The sequence below is a fragment of the Arachis duranensis genome, chromosome 4 (genome assembly GCF_000817695.3).
Source record: "Arachis duranensis cultivar V14167 chromosome 4, aradu.V14167.gnm2.J7QH, whole genome shotgun sequence".
Taxonomy (NCBI): Eukaryota; Viridiplantae; Streptophyta; class Magnoliopsida; order Fabales; family Fabaceae; genus Arachis; species Arachis duranensis.
Window position 1 is genome coordinate 97,203,459 of NC_029775.3, and position 17,074 is coordinate 97,220,532.

At 34.7% G+C, this 17,074-nt stretch overlaps 3 long non-coding RNA genes across 12 annotated transcripts; 2 read left to right on the forward strand and 1 right to left on the reverse strand.

Moving 5' to 3' along the window:
- Positions 1–432: 432 nt before the first annotated feature.
- On the forward strand, positions 433–4,176 carry LOC127746771 (uncharacterized). Its single transcript, XR_008008485.1, has 4 exons — positions 433–1,221; positions 1,294–1,396; positions 1,463–1,619; positions 4,096–4,176. It is a non-coding gene; the product is annotated as an uncharacterized LOC127746771 (long non-coding RNA).
- Positions 4,177–6,476: 2,300 nt separating this feature from the next.
- Positions 6,477–7,794, reverse strand: LOC127746473 (uncharacterized). The gene is made up of 3 exons (XR_008008087.1): positions 7,698–7,794; positions 7,315–7,436; positions 6,477–6,908 (listed from the first exon to the last, which is right to left on the reverse strand). It is a non-coding gene; the product is annotated as an uncharacterized LOC127746473 (long non-coding RNA).
- Positions 7,795–9,184: 1,390 nt separating this feature from the next.
- Positions 9,185–15,760, forward strand: LOC107485078 (uncharacterized). 10 transcript variants are annotated; one of them, XR_008008509.1, is made up of 15 exons: positions 9,185–9,482; positions 9,787–9,911; positions 10,280–10,350; positions 10,688–11,225; positions 11,531–11,665; positions 12,185–12,273; positions 12,356–12,435; positions 12,530–12,597; positions 12,704–12,753; positions 12,868–12,901; positions 13,491–13,613; positions 13,895–13,952; positions 14,065–14,104; positions 14,463–15,050; positions 15,517–15,760. It is a non-coding gene; the product is annotated as an uncharacterized LOC107485078 (long non-coding RNA). The 10 variants fall into 10 exon arrangements; XR_008008515.1 differs by lacking the exon at positions 14,065–14,104; XR_008008516.1 differs by having other exon boundaries at positions 13,491–14,707; positions 14,961–15,050.
- Positions 15,761–17,074: the final 1,314 nt, after the last annotated feature.

A 17,074-nucleotide genomic window follows, 5' to 3' on the forward strand; every position in this document is an offset into this window, starting at 1 on the left:
TTATTTTATTAAAGATAATTAAGACAAGTTTTGATTTATTAAATTTGAGATAAATTATGATTATTATCCAATTTTATAATTATTGGATTATTTTCTATATTTGAATTATAAAGTTGGCAGTTGTAAAATAATAAAGATTTTATATGATTTGGATTAGATAAGTAATATTTTAAATGTTTATACTGCTATTTTGGAAAATGAAGAAATTAAGTATAGTATTTCTAATTATTTGATTTGGACATTTTATTGAAAATAATTTTATAAAATTGATGAGCAAATAGTATTTTCTATATACAATTAGTGTTGGATTTAATTTGGTTTCAATTATTATATTATTACCAATTTTATTTGAAATTACCAAAATGTCCCTAATCCTAATTTTCAAAATAAAGAAACACTAACCCTGAAAACCCTAACCCAGCAACCTGGTTCCCTTCTCACCCAACCCAGCAGCAGCTCACATGGTTTCCTTCCTTCCTCTTTCCATGAGAGTAAGAAAACAGAAGCAGAAAATGGATCAAAAAGGGAAGGGGAGGAGATGCGATCGGAAGGGGAGATGGGTCACGATGCTGCCGCCGTTCAATTCACCACCATGTCGTGCCGCCGTCACCAGCCTTGCTTGCCCTGCCGCTGTGAAGCTCGTCCCTGCTGAGTCGCCGCCGCCAGTGCTAGGGTATGATGCCGCCTGTCACCGTCGCGAGCTTCCTCGCCGTCGCCACTGAAGCCGCCATTGCCGTCGCAGAGGAGAGAGAGCAGAGGAGAGAGACTGCGCAACTGTGAGGGAGGGGGACACGGGCCTGCAATGCGAGGAGCGCGACCCGCTGCGCTGCCGTGGATCCCTTGCCGTCGAGTTCGAAGGGAGCAGGGGAGAACGACGTTGGGTTTGAGAGAGACAGAGGTGGTATGGCGCAAGGAAAGAGGCGAGCTGTTCGCGCCACCGTTGCTGAGCCATAGTGCCGCCGCCATTGGGTCTCTCACTGCTGTGCGTCGCCGCCCAAAGAGGAGAAAGAAGACCTGCGACTCCGGGATGCACAGAGGGAAGAAAACGGTGCTGTTCTCCACTACCATTGCCGAAGGCGGCGCCGCTGTGCCTCTGGTAGCCGGGAAACGGTGGTGGATGTTGGTGCTGGGTTAGCGCCGCCACTGCTGCTGGCCGTTTTGAGTTGCTCCACCGTCTCTGCCGCCAGAGAATATAGCTTAGTCGCCAAAAAACCACTGCCAGTAAGGGTCCTTGCATTTGGTCTTCATTCCTTTATATTCTTGGATTTTTATCGTCATGACGTTGTTGTTCAGTCGCAGTTGTCGGGGTTATTTGTCACCGCTGCCACTTGAGGTGACTGCTGGGGCTACCGCCAAGCCGGTTCAGAGGCCGTTGCTGTTTTGTTTTCATATTACAGTGAGTATTTTACGCTTCAAAAACCTCCGCGTTAATGTCTTGTTATGTATATTAAGGTCTTTGCAGTACTAATGTGTTAGGAATTAGTAACCGAGCTTACATGTACCGAGTGAGGCTGTTTCTGCTATTTGGAAAGCAAGCGGAGGATTCGGTTGTTGCAGATTTCGGGCTGAGCGAAAAGGAGTCAGTTAACGAGTTTGGGATGTGGTTTCAATGTTTTGAGGTAAGGGCGCTTTTCGAAAACTATATTTTATGTATGGAGTTATTACATATGGATACTGATGTGAGACAATGTGTATTTGGTGGTTGTAGCAGCTTTATGTATTATTGATTGTCTCGAATGATTATGAATGTTTGTTTGGCCGAATTGTTGTGCGGCTTTGTGAGATGGAATGTTTTGAAGTTGATTCTTTAAAGATTTGAAATTTGAGTTTAATCTGTTGGGAATTGATTTGAGTTGAGTTGACTCTCTTGATATTGTGAAAGATAGAATACTCTTTGAAATTCAGCCTGGTTTGCTTTAATTGATTTAGTTTTGATAAATGATTTGTTGCTGAACCAATTCTTTAAAGCTTTGGGAATGAGTTTAATTGTTTGATAACAATTTAATTTTTAAAAGGTTCCTTGAGATATGAAATTGAGATGACTGTTAGATTTAATTTGCTTTCAAACTGATTTCTGGATTTGAACCGTTGAGAAGGATTGTAGAATGGTTGAGTTAGGACCCGAATCGGGTGGCAAAGTCCAAGTTTTAGGGGAGATGTTGTCGAAATTTTTATAAAATCCGAGTCTTTATTTGAAATGTTATTTGGAAAAATTATGAGTTTAATGCCTTTCCTATTTACTTGGAAGATTGTGAAATTAGGGCTTCTTTTACTATCTCTATTTAGAACAATTATGAAAGCGATGAAGCTATGCTTTGAAATAATTATTGAAAAGAGAATTATGATTTCTCCTTATTTTTCCAAGAAAAATAGTATGTCTTTGGTGCAAGTCATTCAAAAGAGAATTTTGCTTTGAGGCTGTTTTAAAAGGTAAAAATAGGTTTATGTTTCTCTCTATTAAGCATAAAGATTGTCCCTTGGAAGAGTTTTGCTGATTTTAAAAGGATTTGAGTTTCGATTGATGAACCTCATTATTCTGACATTTTAAATAAGCTTCAGAGTATCCTTTGAATTCTAGTTTAACACAATAAAAATGATTCTCTTAGCATTTTGAAATGCTTTAGAATTTAATCATGGAATTGAAGCTGGTTTGGATTAAGTAAAGGAAATGGCTTGCAAAGGAATAATTGATTACATGACTCGGTTTGGCTTAGATCCTATTTTATTACTCAAATCAGAAAGCCAAGGTTTTAATAATTTTAAATGAATTTGGCGAAATAAGTTATGTTATTCTCCCCTAAAGACTTGGGACTCTGCCGATAAACTTTTGTTATAAAATCCTATTGTTGGATGGATGATTTTGAATGTTTCAAAATGAATCTTTAACTTTCCATGGTTTTGGAAGTTTTGGAAAGAGGATGCTGAGAGTGGCTTTGTTTTAAAAAGGAAACCTACCTTGAGAAAAAGGGGCTTATGAGCTTGAGATGATTTGAGAAATGGGAACTTTAAAGCCAAGGCTGAAAAAAGTTGAAACTTGATTTCAAAGTGAAATGAATTGAGAAAAAAAATGATTTATGGCTTAAATGCCAATTTTATGAATTTGATGATGTTGAATGGTGGAAGTGCTATTTTGTTATGAGTCGGAATGGCTGTGTATACTATTGAATTATGGCTGATTGCTGAATGAGTTATGAGCCGTATGGCTGGCTATGAATTATGAAATTAAGCCGGATGGCTGAGATGGATGTTGATCCATGGCTGAGAATGAATGCATATAATGTGATTATTGATAATTGTGATTTGCACTTCTACTATCTGAGACATGAGTTCCCTGGAAGAAAGTAGTGGCTAGCCACCACGTGCTCCAGGTGGAGACTCGAGACTCTGTTGATCCTATGTCATAAGGGTGGCCGGGCACTGTAAAAGTCCCGGATGAGCTCGCCCCCGTGAATATACACCATTGAGGGTGTTGGATATGGATCATGATTGTGATCAAGTTTATGATAAGTATAACTCGAGTTGGAGATGCACACAGAGGGACAGTCCAATGGTTAGCTACCAAGACTTGTCGGGTTGGCTCTATAACCAACAGATGATATCATCAGCCACTAGGAACAGGCATGCATCATATGCATCTATGTGACATTATTTATGTGTGCATATTGTACTTGGTTTGCCTATGTGATTACTTGAGATTAACTGCTAATTGTTCTACTTGCTGTAACTGTTTGTTTGTACTTGAACCTTCCTACTTGTGTTTGCGACTGAAACTCTATTGGATTGTGATGGATTAGTTGCTGTTGGATTGTTTGGGCCTAGGGCCGTGGTTGAAACGAGATGGACCAATTGGTTGGTTTCGGTTTTATGTTTCTGGTTTGGAAAGTATGAAAGGCTATTTTGGTTCAGCATAGATAAACCTTTTGAAAGGCTTTTGAATATTGTAAACCGTTGTTTTTTGAAAAAAGGCATGAGACGGTTATTAATCACTGGTACGGTTTATCTTCACGTATCCTATTACAGTAATTTCCAAAAACCCTCTACTGAGAACCCTTTCGAGGATGATGTTCTCACCCCCCTACATTTTTCCCCTTTCAGGATATGGGCGCAGATGTTACGAAGAGTTTATTTAGTTATTGTTGTGATGCTCTGAATTGTCTTAGTTATGATTTATTGTACATTTTTGGGAGTGGAATTGTGGTTTAAAGTTTTAAACAAGCTCATATTTTAGTATTAAATGGTATAAGAGTTGTCGTAATGTCCGAGCTATCAGAGTTGTGCAGCCAGAAGCGTGAGCTTTGATAGTTAGGGTGTTACATGAGAGTCATTAAGAGTGTGATAAGTAGCATGGAACAGAAATTATTCAAATTAATACCTTACTTGGAGGCTTCATATCTGGTGTCCGGCACTCGAAGGTGCTGGGAGGGGCTGGGAGGTGCTGGGAGGCGCTGCTGGGAGGGGCTGGTTTCGCTGGTTCGTGCTGCTGGGAGGGATTGAACGTCGCTGATGGGTTCGTGCTACTAGGAAGGGCTGAACGTCGCTGCTGGGCGGCTGGTCCGGCACGGCACTACTTGGAAGAGCTAGGAGGCACTACTGGGAGGGGCTACGAGGCGCTGGTTTCGTGAGACTGGGAGGGGCTGGTCGGCGGGACTAGGAGGGGCTGCGAGGCAATGGGAGAGTGGGAGGCAGGGCTGGTGGGGTAATGGTTTAATGGATTTTAGGGTTTTTAAAGTTGACCGGTTCGGTTCGGTTCGGTTAGGATTTTCAGTGTTAGAACCGAAAACCGAACCGAACCGCATAAAAACAGCAAAATATAATTTTTTCGGTTTTTTCGGTTGTCGGTTTATTCGGTTTTCAATTTTTTTGGTCCGGTTGATCGGTTTTATTCGGTCCGGATCGATTTTGAACACCCCCTACTCATTAAGGTCCACGCTGAACTTGAGAATTCTCAAGTTTAGCATGAGAGAGAGCAATACGCATCCTTTGGAGTTTGAATCCACGATGAACTAGGATTAACCCAAGTTCAGCGTGGGATGATACGTGATTCTTCCTCTCTGTGTTGGATTCCACGCTGAACTTGAGAAAGCTCAAGTTCAGCGTGAAGGAGGCAGAGTGAAATGAAAAAAAAAGGTATACTATTATATATTGTTAGAAAGCTCTGGAAGTTAGCTTTCCAATGCCGCTAGAGTCACATCAATTGGACCTCTGTAACTCAAGTTATTTCTGTTTGAGTGCAAGGAGGTCGTGGTTGACAGCATCATTCGCTTTCTTCCTTTTCTGCTACAAAACTCCATCAAATCCATCCAAATGCTACCTAAAATAAATAGAAATTACAAATAACTCAAAGTAGCATTCATAGTGGCTAAAGGTAATTAAATCTTGATTAAACTCACAATTTGAATGCAAATTCACTAGGAAAAGATAGAGAAGATGCTCACGCATCAGCTCCTCCCACCCTTGATTACCAAATCCTTGATGCAAACCCTCATTGAAGCTTTCATTTCTATTTCCTAAAACATAGTTTGAACCAAACTCATAGCCAAAATTATGAGAATTCATAGTGAAAAGAGAGATTAAAACAAGAACTAATAAGAAATAAAGAAAACAAACTCCTAAACTAAAACTAGCAAAAATCAAACTATTCACAATATTCACATATGAACAGTAACCAATTACAAGCATACATTGCAATTTCCTGACAACGGCGCCAAAAACTTGATGTTAAGATTCATGTCGGTTTAGAATCTCTCAATAGAAATAGAAATGTTTCGTTGCAAGCATAGTCCATACCGGCTATTTATCCTCACACCAAAGTTTAATTTTGTTTGTCACAAGTGCAAACCAATAAAAATACCGAGAGTATTAGATCTCGGATCGTCTCTTAAAGGAATTGCAGTGAGGTATGCGTATTATCGATTATGAGGTTCAAGGGGGCGGTTTGCGGATAAAAAGCTAATAATTTAAATGACAAGAAAATAAAGAAAACAACTAAAGATAACAAAATACTAAAGAGGCATTCATGGAAATGATTGAGAATCAAGGATTTCTATCCTAGTTATTAATTATAACATAACAATTACCACAAGCTAAGCCTACTACATTATCCCCATATTGAGAGAAAGTTAAATAGGCCTAGTTAATCCCAATCCATAAGTAGCATCAATGGAAATAAGATTAACTAACAACTCTATATCACCAACATAAGTTGGATTTTAATGACTCAAGATTACCAAGCTTCTCTTTCCAAGCCAATAATGCTCAAAATCTACTCTAAAACTAAACCAAACATTTTATCAAACACTTGGTGCACATAAAAAGAAAAGTATATTAAATTACAATAATAATAAAATCTAAACCTACCAAATGCAAGAAAAAATAACAACAATAACTCAAATAAGTATCAATAAACATGAAAACATAAAATTGCATTAAATGAAAATCAAAATCAACAATTGTTTATAAACATAAAAATGCCCAAAATGAGAAATTAACAAGAAGAACTAAGAGAATTAAAGCAATGGAACAAGAAAAAGTAAAAAAAACTAAATCAAAACAAGTATTTTAACCTAAATCTAAGATGAAATTAACCTAAATCTATCTTAATGCTAGAGAGAAAAAGGAGCTTCTCTCTCTAGAAAATGACCTAAAGCATGGTTCCTAAGCTACACTAATTGCTCCCCTCTTGTTCCTTCTTGAATTCTACCTCAAATACTTCAGAAATGAGTTGGATTTGGGCTTGGATGAGCTCAGAAATTGCCAGCCACATTTTCTTTAATGAAGTCACGTGACGAGTGTCATACGTACGTGTGGCAGTGAATTCCACCAAATCCTCATTTCTTCATGAATTCTCCACTTTGCATGCTTTTTCTTCACTTCTTTGATCCAATCCTTGCCTCCTAAGCCTAAAATCACTAAACAAACACATCAAAGTATCAAGTGGAATCAAAGTGAATTAAATTTAGCAAATTAAGGGCCTAAAAAGCATGTTTTCACTCTTAAGCACAAATTAAGAGAAATTCATAAAACCATGCTATTTTATTGAATAAATGTGAGATAAGTTGATAAAATTCACTAAATTCAACACAAGATAAACCCTAAAATTGGGGTTTATCAATTAGTATTGGTGACTTAGTGTGGTAGAAATAGATTTTCTTATTTGATTTTAGGAAAAATAAATATTTATACCTATGAATTTAGTACTCATCAAACAAAAAAACTAGCGTTATACCCATGAAGGACGGGTTTCGTGCGAAAAAAGTACTCAAATCCTAATTTTTTGTTGTTGACTTTTTAAAAAAATTCTCAAATTATCCCTACCCTTTATCTTCAACCACAACTCCACATTAGCTCTTCTTCTCCAAATTCCAACGTAGAGCTTGCACCGATTTCAGATAGCTACGACAGCGACTGTTTAAACTTGTGATAACTCAGCTGAATATCTAAATAACACAATCAAAATGAATACAATTATAAAGAGAGATTGAAGAAATCAAAAAAGAAGAGAGAATGGAGGTTTAGCATAGGAGGAGAATTTTGATGTTGTAGTGACGAAGCAATTTGCCAGAATGTCTTATATCTTTTGAGAGAATCACATTTGCATAATTTAGCATGCAAAGAGCCCTAAAAAAAGAAGAAAGAAACTAAAAATTTGAAAAGAAAAGATTGTCTAAAAGAAAGATTGAATTGAGAAGGGTATGTACTTGAAAGTGATATCTTTGATATTTTCAGTTGGTGTTCCAACGAGATAAAAGCTAGGTTTGAGGCTACTCTAATGCGCGTCCGAAACTGCGAGTAGTCAACATGTTCTGTTTCTGATAAAGGAGCAAGCTCCACCTTGGAATTTAGGGAAGAAGATATGGTTGGAGTTGAGGTTGAAGATAAAGGGTGGATAATTTGAAAATTTTATTAAAAAGTAAAAAAAATAGAATTTTAATACTTTTGTCGTACAAATTCCATATTTTTTGGGTATAATATTAATTTCATTATTTGATTGATACTTTTGTCAGTATTCGCAAAATTTATGGGTACAAATGATTTTTTTTCATTGATTTTATTAAATATGACCCTTTTTTTACCATATATTCTCTTAATAGAATCAAGATATACTTAAGAGAGAAGATTTTTTATGGTGATCAAGATATTAAATTTGACAAGATTAATTGAGAAAAGAATTAAAAGAATATAATCCATGTTTAGTATGATCTATAATGTACGGATACGGGATATGACACGATACAGATATGTCGACACACGAATTTTAAAATTTTGTAAGACATAAAAACTCTTATATATATAAAATATAAAGTATTTTTTTGATAAATCATAATGATATTTTGATATTTTATGGATATTAAAATATAAATTAATTTTTTAATTATCTTTAATATCTTTTTTAATTATATAAAGTATTTAAAATATTTTATCTTAATAAATAATAGTATATACTATTTCTAAATTTATTTCAAGAATATATGTTAAGAATAAAGTTGGATACGCTAACATGTGATGATATTGTTAGTCAAAAATAATTTTTTTCGAAATAGAGAGCATTTAAAGAGCCAGTAAGCATGTGTCTTCGAAAGAAAGATAACATCGAAAGAGATGGCAATTGGCAAGGAAGTTTGAGCAAGAGTTTGTCATGACCAATCAACAAGCTGATTGACATGTCGAATCAAAGGATCAAAGGTTTGAGGGTTACTTTTTGAATGTTACTTTTTGTCCAGCAAAAAAATGGAAACGGTTACCTATGGATTAATAAACATGGGGGTTACATTTCAATTTGATTGGTTGAAGATTTTTATAAATGGAAGAAGGCTCGAAGGCACATGAGTTGGAACTTTGCTTTAGAAATCACTACTAGAAAACTAATTATTACAGATAAATATTTCCGACGGATTTTATCCCACGAAAATACAGACAGAATTTCAGAGGGATTTTTTGTTGGAAAACAAAAAAAATGAATTAGCATAAATTATAGACAGAAAAGAGAATCTGTCGATAATTTTGTCGAAAAAATTAATTTTTTTCGTGGGAAATGATTACAGACGGAAAATCTGTCTATAATTAAATAGATAAAAATACTAGTTTTATTAAATTATTACAAATAAAAAATCTGTCTGTAATTTAAAATTTTTCGTCAATAATTTTTAGTTAAACCTATCATTTGCTCAAACTCCACTCACAACACACAAATCAAAGAAACCTAGCTTAACTTCAAATCGAAGAACTCCCTTAGCTAAACCTAGCTTTTCCCTCTCCGTCAACAGGCTCCTTCTTCTCTCTGCCGCTAACGGAATCAACCCGCAAAGCTGATAGAATGGCCAACCTTGTTAGGTTCAGCTCCTCCGTCCCCTCCCCCATCACTAAAGACACCCGTGGTTGGCTCCTCGACCCTATCTCGCTAGCTCGAGCTTCTGCCATTTTAAGTTTTTCTTTTTCCCCTCTAACTTTGGTGTTTCTCATCATTGCCTTTTATTTAGAGATCGGTATGTCAAATTGTATCATGATTAGCATGTTTATAATGTGATTTTGCGATGGAGCAGAGTCAAATTGAAGTTGAGAATTTTTGGGTGGAGTAATTTGGTGTCTCGTTCATTTCGAGAATAGTTTGCATTTTAGCTTTGTTTTTTTTAATGAGGATTTTGCATTCTTGTTATGGATCTGTTTCCTAGTGTTTAGTGGATTTGTTTATGTATTTGAGTGTTTTAACAGAGACTTAGATGTACGATGTGATTCTATGTTTTGTGGCCATTGAAATTTGAGAGGAAAATGGTGGTTGGTTCTCTGCAGGTAGAGCTCTCACTTGTGCTTCGGTTCATATAGGAGAGATTCGGCCTGGCAGATTGAGAGGGAATCATAGGCATCATGATTGCAACGAGACATTTGTCCTTTGCGGTGCCCTAATCAAATTTAAGGTAAGCTTTATGGGATTCTATATTTCTATTATTTTATTAACTTATATTTGTACTTCATATGTCTTGAGATATTTCTCACTATTTATTGTTAAGTATAGCAACTCTTCCAGAGAGTAAAGGTGTTTTAACAGCATGATGTAATTAATTATTAGTTGCAATCGCAATTCTAAAAAATCGATGAGGCTGCCATAGTTCCATTGCTCTGGGTTGAAAAGTATTTCATCTGACACAATTTGTTGGATTAGCTATGAAAATTTAGCATATTGAGTTTAGTTGACATAAGACAGAAGTTAATAGGTCCTTTGTTGGATCCATTATGCATTACTGCAGTTACACTGATATATAAAGTCTAATTCTTTAAATTGCAGCTCTAAATGCAAGTGGTCTTGACAAATTTCTTAAATCAATAGGAAGAAATCCCTCGTATGTTGATTTGGAGGTGAGTTAATATTCAGGACATGTCTTGTAGCTTATTTCTCCTCATTAAACCAAATTTTGTTGCTTTATTCTAATTATTTTGAATGTGTTCTTGTTTGAGAGTTGACTGAACAAAAATTGACAAGAAAGGAAGGTATAAGCTTTTGTTGTTTGAGGTTACTTGCTAAGATTAAAGCCTCGCTACCTTTCACTTAAAATTTTTGAAGGTTTTGATAAATTTTACCACCAATAGAAGCAGGAGGCTAATCTGATTCAATCTGCTCTTATTGTCAATTATCTCTGTTTCCATCTCAATGTGTTCCTGTCCTAAATAACATTGTTCATCTTTTGTTGTTTAGGAAGCTTCCAGACAAGATTGCAGCTTCTGGTTACTATGTGGTTGTTCCGAACTTCTTTTATGGTGAAATAGACCTTTAGGAGAGTGGCTAAAAGATCATGGAACGGTTAGTTATTTTTAATGATTCAACATTATTTCTTTGTTCATAATGATTCAACATTATTTCCCCATGATCCAAACCACAAGCTACAAATCCACCATATCCTCTCTCATCCTCTCCTCTTTCTCCAATGAAACCGCCACAAACAAGAACAAGAGTACATTCAGTTTCTGCTATGATTTGATCCTCTGCTGATTGGAAGAACACTAGGAAGAACAAGAAGTACAGAAAGAGGAACACTGAAAAAAGCAGCATAACATGTCACCATAAACATGCTTCTTCTTCTTCTTCTTCTTCTTTTTAGGATGTATGGTGTGGCCTTTGAATTGGATTCGCATCAGATCATGCTTCTGCTTCTGTGGATTGTGTGGTGGCAAGGAAGAATGCTTCTTCAAGAGGGAACCTTGATGCTGTTGAGAGAGCAACACATAGGGAAGAGGTATTCTTCTTTCTCCATCATCATCTTCTACTTCAATTCTTACTATTTTCTTTTTTATTTATTTAATTGATTCATTTATGTTGTTTTCTCTTCAGACACTGCATTTTCATGTTCATATAATTGTTATGAATTGAAGCCTCTTCTCTTCCTCAACTCAATGATAGTTATTGATTGCTTAATTGATCAAAGACTTGTATAAAGTATTCAGCCACTGAATTGAATCTGAATCACTTGCTTTTAGACTTGTTCTGGTTTATTGTATTGTGTGCATTACATGTTCCAAATCTGCTATTGCTATTTGGCAGCGTCCATGATCTTTAAAAAGAACTAACCCTAAGAAATCTATGGAAGAGTTCCGAGCAGCTAGTCAAAAACTTGGTGATAGCGTGGGTGTAAAGTCTTTAATGCAAAGCACGGGACTTGGAATGATTGCTGGCCAGGTAGTTTCTGCTTTTAATTATGAGTGTTTCTTAATCTAGTGTTAAGTTCTAAGCATTTTTAGGGGCTAATAGTTTCTTCTATTTATGTCCATATAGAACAATTCAATGTATCAAATCTCCAAAGTCAATGACTCATTTATAATTGAATTTGGTATAATAAAATTGATTCACTTCTTCTAACATTATATGATGTCTTAATTTTTTGATAATTTTTTACCTCTCCTCTGGCTAATGCTTATCTTGTTTCTCTATTGAAAATTAAGTATAAAATGCATGGCTGAGTCATTCTGTGTACTTGAAAAGGGTTATCATTCTATGTACTTAGCCAATAGATGAACCGTTATCATTTTGTGTTGTGTTCTATCTCTTTTATTACATTAATAAATCAATGTAACTGGAGAAAGTATTAAAGTATTTTTGTTTTCTAATCTATGGATTTTTGTCTTTTTACGATGAAGAATAAATGTTATTCTATTTGGATACGTAATGTAATTATTTTTTACTTTGTGTTATCAACAGGTGCTGTGGCAATTGCAGTTGCAAATCCAACTGATCTTGTGAAAGTTAGAATACAAGCAGAAGGAAAATTGCCAGTTATATTAGAAAAGGTGGCGCTCTTCTAGCCTAACAAAGTTGGTTTTAAACTCAAATTATGTGATATTTAACATATCTACTTGATTATATTGACAGTTAAGAATTGTAGAGAAAAAATGCCAAGAAGTGGAGGCCAGAGTTAGGGAGCTTGATAAACAGGTGAAGCTACTTGTGAGGTTGTTGATTAAACACTAATTTTCTTTTTATTTTCAAAATTGAATTAATCTTATCATAATTTCAGTGTACTTGATTGAGCTGTTTTATTTGCAGGAAGTGGAAGGAAATTGTGGATGAGGGGGTGAGGTTGAATCAACCGGGTGAAACAGCTTCTCTCATGGGTAAAACCAAACCTCAACTCAAATGTTTTGGGACATTTTTCTTAGTTAAGAAATTAGAAATCCAAGTGTTTGATGATAATTGTTGGCGTTGCATTTACATTTGCAGCTGATGGGGACTCTCCACCGCTGAAAACCACCCAAAACGGGCATCATCAGGTATTTCTTGAACCCTTTTTTAATTTTTATTTGTTATATCATGGTAAAGTTTAAGGCCCTGTTTGGTGTTATTAATATTCTATTTTGAAATTCCTTTTTATTTGTTTTTTGCAGATTCCTGATTTTGTATACTCGCCAAATCCACACGGTAAGTACTTGCGCATCTTATTCAAATCTTCTTTTTGTGTGTGTCTCTGTTGTTTTGGATTTTGGTGAACAATAATGCTTTTCTGCTTCTGTATGCTGACACAGATGGAAGTTTTGTGTTACATTCTCTTCCACCTTTTGTTATTTACAATAGAAATACTTTCTTCAATACAATTTCTCTTTTTAAAAGGTTACCACTGTTAGATCTAAGCTTTGTCATCAGGTCATTCTAGTTTTATTTAAGCTAAGCTTCTCTGTGCTTTCTTATTTCAATGGTTACTATATAGAAACCTGCTGTTGACTGATAGTGACTAGTTGATCTTTTTAAGGATGAGAAGAAAAAGATCCCTCATTTGGGGTTATTTCTGTTGGATGCTTTGATTGTTTAACTTCCCTAAGCATAAATAATTTCCTGTCAATAATATTCTTTTATCTTTTTGATATTAAGATATTGGGTATTGGCTTGTCAGAATTTTAAAACTAGAAATTCTGTTGAAAGAAACAAAAAAGACTTATGGCTTTCTTTGCTCAACATTACATGTAGACATGTAGTAGCATCACTAACTGAAAGATCATTGTGCTTGATCCAGAATCAGAGCCAGTGCTTAGCAAATCTATGTGGCGCATTGCACTGTGACATTGAAATCAATTTTGGGTTGAAAAAATCAAAATGTAATATTGCTGCCGCTGCAAGAAATAAACATCTGTGCGAGGTATGCATCAGTCTGTCTATTCATTTGTTTTAACCAGATTTGTTTCAAGCCACCAATTTATCTCAAAAGATTGAAAAGTTGAAAATTAAGCCCTTGAAGGACTAAACAAGTGCAACATCAGTTGCTATGTGGGTTTGGGAAATTTATCAAACTGAGTAAATCATTTGAATACAATGGACTTATTTAGTTATTCGGAGGTTAAATTGTCTATGTTTTTAAGTATGCAAGGGCTAAATTGATGCTATAAACAATTTATATCTGTCTCTAATTGTTTTCTACAGAGCTTAGTAGATAGTTGTTTTCCTGTTAATGACGGTCCTGTAGCAAGCCGACTCCTTGGTATGATATTAGTTTCTTTTTTGTAAAATATTGCACGTTATTGGTAGCTACTGCTTTCTTACATTGACAATTTGTCAAAATTCTTCTTGCACCAATTCTGTGATGCAAACAGCTGCACTGGAAGCAGGAAACCTTTCTCCAGAGGCCGCCGGGTAATTTAATTAAAATATATAACTGATTTCTATCCCTTTCTTTAATTTACCTTAAGAGGATCATTCTGAAAAAGCTTAAAAGATTTAGAAATCCTGAAGAATTTAACTTGACAAATTGCATAATAATGAGAGAGTGAATTTTCAAAGAGTCCTTATTGCCTTGTCCAACTATGTGGTGGAAATTAATCTATTTAATGTAATTCATTTGAATTCGTTTAACTGGTTTCTTGATATATGCAGAAGAAGACAAATGCATTCTACATCGTTGCTTCCATTTTGCTTTTGATGTTGCTGCTACTTTACTATCTCTATATCTACTTTATCTACTTGTGATAAGGTTTTGATTTTTGTCTTACAGAGGGATGAAAAGGGAAACTCAATTGTTGAGGCGCATCTCTCAAACTGGCAGAAAGAAAAAACCATCTTAATGGATAAATCTGTCGCCTTCGGAAGTTCTTGCTTCTCTAACACTTTCAGAATCCATAGGAGTTTACTAATCTGTGACAGTGGTTATTGCACTCCCAATTTGGCCATAGGCGAGTGCAGTTGAAGGAGAAGAGCGAGAAATCCCGCCAAATCTGCTCCTCATTTTACATGTTTGTTGTAAGCTAATTTCTTTACGGAGACTTAGCAAACACAAATTTGAGCTGCAGAATTGAATTCGCCCTTGGTGGCTTTTGTATTTAATTCTAACTGACATTACTAACAAGAAAAATTATACCTTATCATCGTGTTCTTTTTGTTTGTTGAAACTTGATCAGGATCTATTTGTAAACTTTTTCATTGTGTAGCGTCAGTGTAAACTCCTATTGTAATGCCTTTCATTGAAGCTTGGTTCCCCTGATAATGGATGCAGCCCCTTTGGCAAATATGCAAACATTCCCTCTCAGCAATGCAGGAGGAAGAAGAGGACAAGTATATCAACCTATTACAGCTCAAACTGCTAGTATGTCAAACATATCTATCATACTTCTTTACAACCAAATATGAGATGCATGTTTCTATTTGTAGCTCTTGTTTTCTGGTGTTATATTCTTGACAATTGACATGCTACATACCTTGGTATGTCTTTAGTATTTTTTTGTCAACGGATGGATTATACCTTGCTATATAGACTCTTAACCTTGGAAAGTTAATTTGAAATTGTGCTCATTGGCCTTTTCTTTCCATAAAACTTGTTTGTTTGGTCTTTTATTTCTAAGAGTTAATAAATTATATATTGAAATATTTTCATATTGTACAAATCATGGTTAGTTCTTATGCTTTCAATTGACATAATTTTCATTAAGGATGTTGAGTAATGAGTTTTTTGTGCCATAACAAAGTGAATAACTTTTATTATTGACATTTTTTCATGTATTTTTCTCTGCTGTGTACTTTTACTGACATGCAGTATTTTGAAATTTTTGCAGCCAAGAAGTGTATCCCTTTTCTAATTGCATTAAGAGATATAAAGCAACACGACATTACTCAAAGCATGTGCAGGAGGTTGATTGGCTTGTAGAGATTTGCATAATGTAATTTTTCTCATATAATACAATGTTATGAATTATAGTTGATAAATTTAGTATGGTTGAACAATACACTAAGGACTATAGTTAATGTATCAGTACATTTTGTCTATGTTTTGAATTATATTGACTTGCTTGATAAATACGATGAATTTGTTTATTTTTTAAATATTATAAATATTCGAATACAAATTAGATAAAAAAAATTGTATTAAATATATTTATTTTGTACGAAAACAAGTTTATTTTGTAATTGGAAAAATAAAAAAAATCTATTTTGTCTTACTGACGGATTTACAGACGAATTTTTTGTCTGTAATCAGAGTGTCAAATGACTTTCCGAGGTTCAAATTACAGACAGAAATCTGTCGAAAAATCCGTCAAAAATCCGTCGAAAAATCTGTCTGTAATTACCGACGGAAAATTCGTCGAAAAGTTCGTCACCTTCGGGAAATGGATGGAGAATTTACAGAGGGAAAATCCGTCGGTAACTGGTAAAAACCTGTCAGTAATTTTCCGATGTAAAAAATCCGTCGGTAATAATTTCCGATGAGGCTTTTACGGAGGGACAAAAAATCCATCTGTAATAAAGACTAAATTTGTCTGTAAATCTGTCTGCATTAATTCATTTTCTAGTTGTGAATTATTCACGCACACTCACATCCTAAAGACTTACTGGGTTTGCTTTGAGTTAATTTTCTTTAGGATTCCTTCCATTTGTTTTTACTTTTTATTTATATTTTCTGCAAACTTTACTTTTTATGCAAGTTTATTTTCCAAGCAACATTTAACATTCTTGTTCAATTTACATTCCAGTATTTTTATTTCGAATTCAAAGTCCTTTGATCTAATCAAAGGCATTTTAGTAGTTTATTTAAATTCAATGCAAATCATTTCAAATTCAGTCAATTTATTTACTGTTTTCAAATTCTTTATTTACTGTTTTCATATTTGCTTAATGTTTTTGTCCTATCGAAAGGTCTTTGATGCACTTTAAGAAAACTGGTACTTGTAAGGAGGAGTAGGTTTCGTTCCCAAACCATTAGATATTGAACTACTCTCGATTTACTAAAAATCGATAAAACATATATATAATATAGGTGTGTCAAAATGTGTTTGAAGAATAATTTTTTATTTTTTTTAAGATACAGTTGGACACAATAGACACGCATGTCAGACGAGTATCGATGAGTAAAATATTTTAACTGAATTTTTATTACCACTAAAACTCCAAATATTTTGGAACCACGGGATGAAAAAAGGCAGAAAAATAAAGGCTAAATAGAAACTTTAGAAGATAGTTTCAATTAAGAGGATAATATGTATCTAAAATAGTAAATTGATAAAATGGTAAATAATAAAGTAATATTGTAATCGTTTTTTAATTTATAATTTTTATTCTGTATAAATTTTATTATTTTACAAATTTTTAACAAAAATATTTATTATTACTAAAACT